Here is a 6,606-nt window from a genome sequence, read left to right as displayed (position 1 = left end):
TTCTGGTCTGGTCAAAGAGTTATTTTCCTTTGTCCTTAAAACCACTTTGGGGCCCTCTGTTTTCCCATCTTTAACTGATCTCCCTCCTGCCCTCAAAACTATTAAGTGACGAGTTTTAAGGGGGCCCAGGGCGGAGTGGCAGGAGCCAGGCATCTGACTACCCGCTCGCCCCAAAGATGAGTTCTGCCGCTGTCCATCCTCTGACCGTGGCTGCCCTGCAGGAACTGAGCACCCGAGGAATGGCAGGGTACCTGCTACACAGTTTACTGTGTGCCACACGGGGCTGCCCTTCACACAGCCGACCCACCACCCTCAATGCCTGGCAATGGGCAGCAGTCACAGGGAGACCAGGCATTTGCCAGGCTGCCTCGCCTGCGTGCTGCATTCGGTCTGTGAGATTCCTTATGGTGGCACAAACAGGAGAGCGCCGGGTGCCCTGAGCTTGCCGGAGACGGTTAGATACAGACTGCAGTGTCCTTCTGGCCCTGTGGTCTATCCACTGCCGCCTGCTTGCACTTTAGGAAACCCAGCTCCCATTGTTCCCACTAGCAGTGTCCTGTTGGCCTCCGGATAAAGTCTGAGATCTCAGAGCTCGAGGTCTGCTTGTCTCCCGTGGCCTCCATGTCCGGACTCCAGCCCCCTGGTGCACCAGTTTCTCTAGCTACAGAAGGCTACTTGGGAGACCCTGTATCTTCGCACACAGTTACCCTCTCCAGAGCCGCAGCACTCCTCCATGCTACCCCCTTACATCCCTAGATGGAGCTCTCTGCACACTTTACAGCGATGGATCTGTTTTGAGTCTTTTTTTGAACTGGCCTGAAGGCTCAGTGGGGACAAGCAAATTTTCTGAAAGCTTATTGCTGGAGAGAGTATTTGACAGTAGCAGATGCTTGTCTCTTGGATGAGTGGACAAAGTCCTGAGGACTCATGACAGCATATTTAAGGCTTCCCCACACACCCTCTTCACCTTTGCAGGGATCCCAGTCAGTGCCCCTACGGTTCTGGTACCAGGATCTCCCACTTCAGTGGCTGTGGCCCTTTGGCATTCCCGGGGTAAACTTGAAAGACAACAACGGCTTATTTACCTAAGAAGCGATGCTGTTGGCACTTCTGATTTGGACTAGGAACTACAATAAGGATGTCCTTCCCACTCGTTCTGAGATGAGCAATTTGGACAAGGAAAAAGAGACGCCACCCCTTCCACCCTGTCAGCCCGTTCCAGTCTCAGCCACCCTCCTGCAAGGCATGGGGGGCACCGTCGGGAGGAGAGGGGTACCAGGTCACCAAATGGGTGGTCGTGGGGGTGTGGGCAGGACACAGACAGGGAGCCAAAGTAGGGCCACTCCAGGTAAAAGGGCTTCAGACAGCAGGTTCGGGGCTCAGCCTTGGGTTTCCAGTTACCCGGGTCGGGGAGCAAGGGGGACACTTTTAAAAAGAGGTGTGAGAGAGTATTAGAAGGAAAATAATATTTTGAGTTTTGCATAATACATAATGTTGGGGAAAAATATTTAAAACTAATTGCCTTTAAGCCTACTGGGTGATATTCTTGCCAAGTATCCTTGTACTCAGTGAGCAATTTGATGGATTTAGGAAACAAAAAGGGAACTAGATCCCAGCTCAGAAAGCTTATGGGGCACACTTTCTAACCGTGACAGAAGAATTTGGAGTTTTCTGGAATAATTGGGGCTGAGGGATTCTGGCAGCCAGTATCATCAAGATGGTGAGAGAACATGGGAAAGCATCCATGTGGAATCAGCTTGAGGTGGCCCAAAGAACTTAAAAACGAGGATGTCAAAAAAAAAAAAAAGATCTGAGAGACGGTTTGAGCATGTTTGCATTTCCGTGAAGTAGACCCTCTTGCACTCTCTGAATCTTATGTAACACCTGTCACATGCGCACAGCCTTCTGTGAGCTCCGGGTCACTCCCCAAATGGAGAAAAGCCTCTGGCCAATGCAGTGGACGGTGCACTGATCCATAAATGGAATTGGTTACTGGAAGCAGGAGCTTGCACTCAGAAATGACCAGAAGAAGCTAAACCTGAGAATCCAAAGAAATCCAGGGGCAAAGGGGAGGGTGTGAGACTCTTCACAGGCCGAGAAATGGCTCCAGTCAGCATTCTCCAGATTTAAAAGCCAGTTGTGTTTCCGTCATTGTTTTTTACTTTCCCACCCTTCCCATCGTCCTGGAGCAGAGCCCCCTCGCCCTCTTACCAGGTGTCTGCCCCGCCTTAGGGTTCTGATCTCTCCTAGAGGGGAAATCTAGGCGCCTCTTTAAGCTCTTCCCTTCACACCACAGCACACTGCTCAGCAAACCCTGCCAGCTCCGCTTCTGAAATGTCACCTCATGTGTTAGAATATCCTAAAGGCCTTCCTGCCTCAGTCTCACTGGTAACCCCATGACAGTCCTCCACATGGCTGCCCAGATGCCTTTTCTAACTCAGATCTGCTGTCTCCCTGCTGCTCGGCACCATGAAATAGCTCCATCACCTGCCCTGCATGACAAAATTCAGCTGGGCCCTGTTGGCTTCTTCTCTTGTACTTCCGACTGAATGTGCCTCTTCACCCCACTTGGGCCTAGCAGCAGGAAGCAATCTGCTCTTATGTAATCAGCTCTAGTGTCTAGCCTTTGTACTATTTCCTGTGTCCCACATTTTCTCCCTATCCTCGTGCCTCCCCACTTACTTTCTCTGCTAGGAAATCTCTTTATCTTTAGAGCCCCAGCCTAACCATTCAGTCCCCTGATCATTCTTTTTTTGCGGGGGCAGGGAGATGAGGCAGAGTTTCACGATGTATTTCACCTGTCCTTGAACTCATTATGTAGTCCAGGTAGTCTAACTCACGATCCTCCTGCCTCAGCCTCCCAAGTGCTGGGATTTCAGGTATATGCCACCATGCCCAACATCCCTCATCATTCCTGTTCATATTTCTGTCTCCAATACACAGTGGCCTCCTTAAGGAAAGAAACCCTCCCTGTGCTTGGATTCTCCACCCCAGTGTGCTATAGGTCTTCTTTAAATGAACTTGCCATGTGAGGAAGATAAAACTTGAAATCAGGCAACTAATACATCATGGCCTGGTGCTTAGGCCTTTGACAAGGCTGATACCTTCCTGGAAGCATATCCTTAGGAAGGTGTTGCACAGGAAGTGAAGCTGAGCTAAGTCTACCAAGATAGAAGGGAGCTGCAGGGAGCAGAAAGTACTGCAGAGCTGGGAAGCTGCCTACTTCATATGGCCATCAATGTGCCCATCCTATACCAGACTTGTGCTCGCCCTGCTATCAATGGATGAAGGGCTGGGGTCCCAGCAGGCCAGTGCAGAGGTCATAGAGGATGCATAATCCTGCCTGCCTGGCCTTCAGTGGACAGAGAGAGCTGCTGCTATCTGTCCCCCAAACCCCGTACTGCTCAGGGAGAGTGCTGGGCCCAGTCAAGCTAGGTTTGGCAGGTCAGGTACCATAGCTTGGAGTCAGTTCTAGTGAATTAAGAATAAGGTGGGTTCCTTTCATACACTCAAAACCCAGGTCTTGCTGAGAATTCTGGGCAGCTCTTGGCTTTTTGAAAGAGGAGACGGGGAGCCAGGAGATAGTCTTGAAGGCAAATGATAGATCAGGTTCTCATAGACAAAGCTGCCGAGAAGATAGCAGGGAACCTACTAATGAACATCCTAGACTAACACAGAACTGGAGCCAAAGGGATCTTGGTGTGGGCAGGCGATATGAGAGAAGGAAGTTGGGGCCAGTCAGAGAAGGTCTTCCTGTCGCTGTTTCCAGGTACCCCTTTGTGCCAGATGCCGAGGATGCAGAATGAGTGAGACAGTCTCTTGCTGCTGCGTTCACAGCCTAGAGAAAGACACAGACCTTTAACAGACAGAAATTTCCATCCTGTGTGGAAGAGCTAAGAGACCTGAGTAAAGTGATCTGGTAAAGGAAGCCCTTGCAACTTTTACTGGAGAGCCGGGAGCCACCGAACAGCTAACAATGAGAATGACGGTGAGTTTCCCTAAGAAAGGGAGCAGGGTTTCTTCCAGCGCTGCTTGAATGAGGTCTGAACAGCAGAAAACCTGTGCTTCGCTCCACAGAAAGTAAAGGACCTGGGAACTCACCACAACACAGTTTGCTGCTATGAATTTCCCTTTACGTTCTGCTTCTGCTGCATCCCATGCTTTTTAGTCTGTTGCTCCCCACCCATTTATCTCAACTTGTGATTTCTTCTTTGACCCACTGTTTATTTAAGTATGTGTTAGAGAATTTTTATGTTTGTGAATTTTTAAATTTTTTTCTGTTATTGGTTTTTGGGGGTTTTTGTTTTGTTTTTTGTTTTGGGTGGGTTTTTGTTTGGTTTGGTTTAGTTTGGTTTGATTTGGTTTGGTCCTTTTGAGACAGGGTCTCGCTATGTAGTTCAGGCTGACCTTGAACTCACTTTGTAGCCCAGGCTGGCCTCAAACTTGCAGTGATCCTCCTGCCTCAGCCTCCTGAGTACTGGGATTACAGGCGTGTACCACTGCGCCCAACCGTTACTGGTTTCTAATGTCATTCTATTGTGGTCAAGGAATATACTTCATATGGTTTGAATCCTTTTAAACCTATTGAGACTGATTTTGTGACCTTACATATGTTCTGTCTTGGAGAATTTCCCATGTGCCCATGAGAAGAATGTATAACCTGTTGTTGGATGGAGTGTTCCAGAAAGGCCTATTCCATGTGGTTAGCTTACATTTTTCAGATCTTCTGTTTTTTTGCTGATCTTTAGCTGCTCTACCCATTATTGACAGTAGGGTTTGGAGCCTGCAACTATTACTGTTAAATTCTCTATTTTCCCTTTCGTTTTGCCTTCATGAATTTTGGGGCCTTGCTGTCATGTATATGAATTTTTGTAACTGTTCAGTCTTCCTGATGGATTGACCATTTTATCACTATAAAATGTCCTTTGTCTTTAGCAATAATTTTGTCTTAAAGTCTACTGTGCTATTAGTATAATACTCCAGTTCTCTTTTGGCTAATGTTTACACGGTACATCTTTTCACATTATTTTACTTTCAATCTTTTTGCACCTTTGAATATAAAAGATGTCCCTTGTAGATAGTTTATAGTTGGATCATGTTTTTTAATGAATTCTTCCAATTCTGCCTTTAAATTGAGTGCTTAGTCTATTTGCCGTTAATCTGGTTACCTATAAGGTAAAATTTATGTTTGGCATTTTGCTATTTGTTTTCTGTACATCTTATTTTTTGTCACTCTATTATTCTCCTACTGCCTCCTTTCATGTTAAATAGATATTTTGTAATATTCCACTTAATTCCCTTGCAAAAAGCGTGAATCAGAAAAACTTGATAAGTTAGACATCATTAAAATTAAAATGCCTACTTTTTTCAAGATATGGTTAAGAAAATGAAAAGGCAAACCACAAACTAGGAGAAAATATTTGCAAAGCATATATCTCAAAAGGACTTATATCTTGAACATATTATTGATTCATGATGAGGAAACAAGTGACTCAATTATAACAGCTGGGTAAAGATTTGAACAGTAACTTTACCAAAGCACATATGTGGATACCAAATAAATACCTGAAAAGATGCTCGGCATCTTTAGTCATTGTCAAAATGCAAATTAAAACCAGGCATTAGCATTTACTATTGAATGGTAAAAATCAGGAAGACTGGCAATACCATGTGCTGTAAGAACATAATTAACTGGTACTCTTGTACAATTGCTGATGGGAGTGCAGAACAGTACTCAGGCTTTAGAAAACATAACCAGAAAGTCTCTAATATAAAAACTATTCCTGGGTATTTAAGACCATTGAAAATCTATATTCATCTTGAAAACTGAGAGGAGGTTTGAAGTGTTCTCACCGCAAAAAAAAGATAATTATGTGAAGTAATGCATATGTTAATTAGCTCCATGGAGCCGTTTCACTACATATGTGTGTATACTTTTAAAACATCATGTTGTACATGATAAGTATATACAGTTTGTATTTGTTAATTTAATATTTCAGATCTACATTCATATTAAGGCTTGAACACAAATGTTCATAGGAGCTTTATTCTTAATAACGAAACACTGAAAGCGGCCCAGCTGTTCATCAGCGGGTGAGTGAATAAACAGATTGTGACATATCCAACAGGGGGGTATTACTCAGCCTTGCAGGAGCAGAGCCCAAAAACATCAGGCTAAATGAAAGAAACCAGACACAAACCAAAAGCTCTGTGATTGCACTTGAGTGAAATTCTAGAAATGGCAAAACTTTAGAGTCAAAAAAAAAAAAAAAAAAAAACCAGACTGCTGACAGTCAGGTGTGGGAAGGGACTGACAGCAAAGGGCCATGGGGGAGCTGGGGGAGTGATAGAAATCGCTTATACACTGATTGTTCAGGTGGTTGTAGGACTGTGTTTGTATGTCAAACCTCACTGAACCATACACTTAAAATTGGTGGATTTTGTTACATGTAAAATATGCCTCAAAAAGGAACATAGACACAATTAGCAGTAGCAACAAAAATATAAGGAATAAACTTAATGAAATGCAAAAGGAAATGCATTTCCTTGAATGAGGAAAATTATAAGACTATTGAAGGGGCTGGGGATTTAGCTCAGCGGCAAAGC

Source organism: Chinchilla lanigera, unplaced genomic scaffold, assembly GCF_000276665.1.
Source record: "Chinchilla lanigera isolate Chin_1 unplaced genomic scaffold, ChiLan1.0 scaffold00049, whole genome shotgun sequence".
Classification (NCBI taxonomy): domain Eukaryota; kingdom Metazoa; phylum Chordata; class Mammalia; order Rodentia; family Chinchillidae; genus Chinchilla; species Chinchilla lanigera.
The sequence above is the reverse complement of the archived record's forward strand: the minus strand, read 5'-3'. Positions refer to the sequence as shown.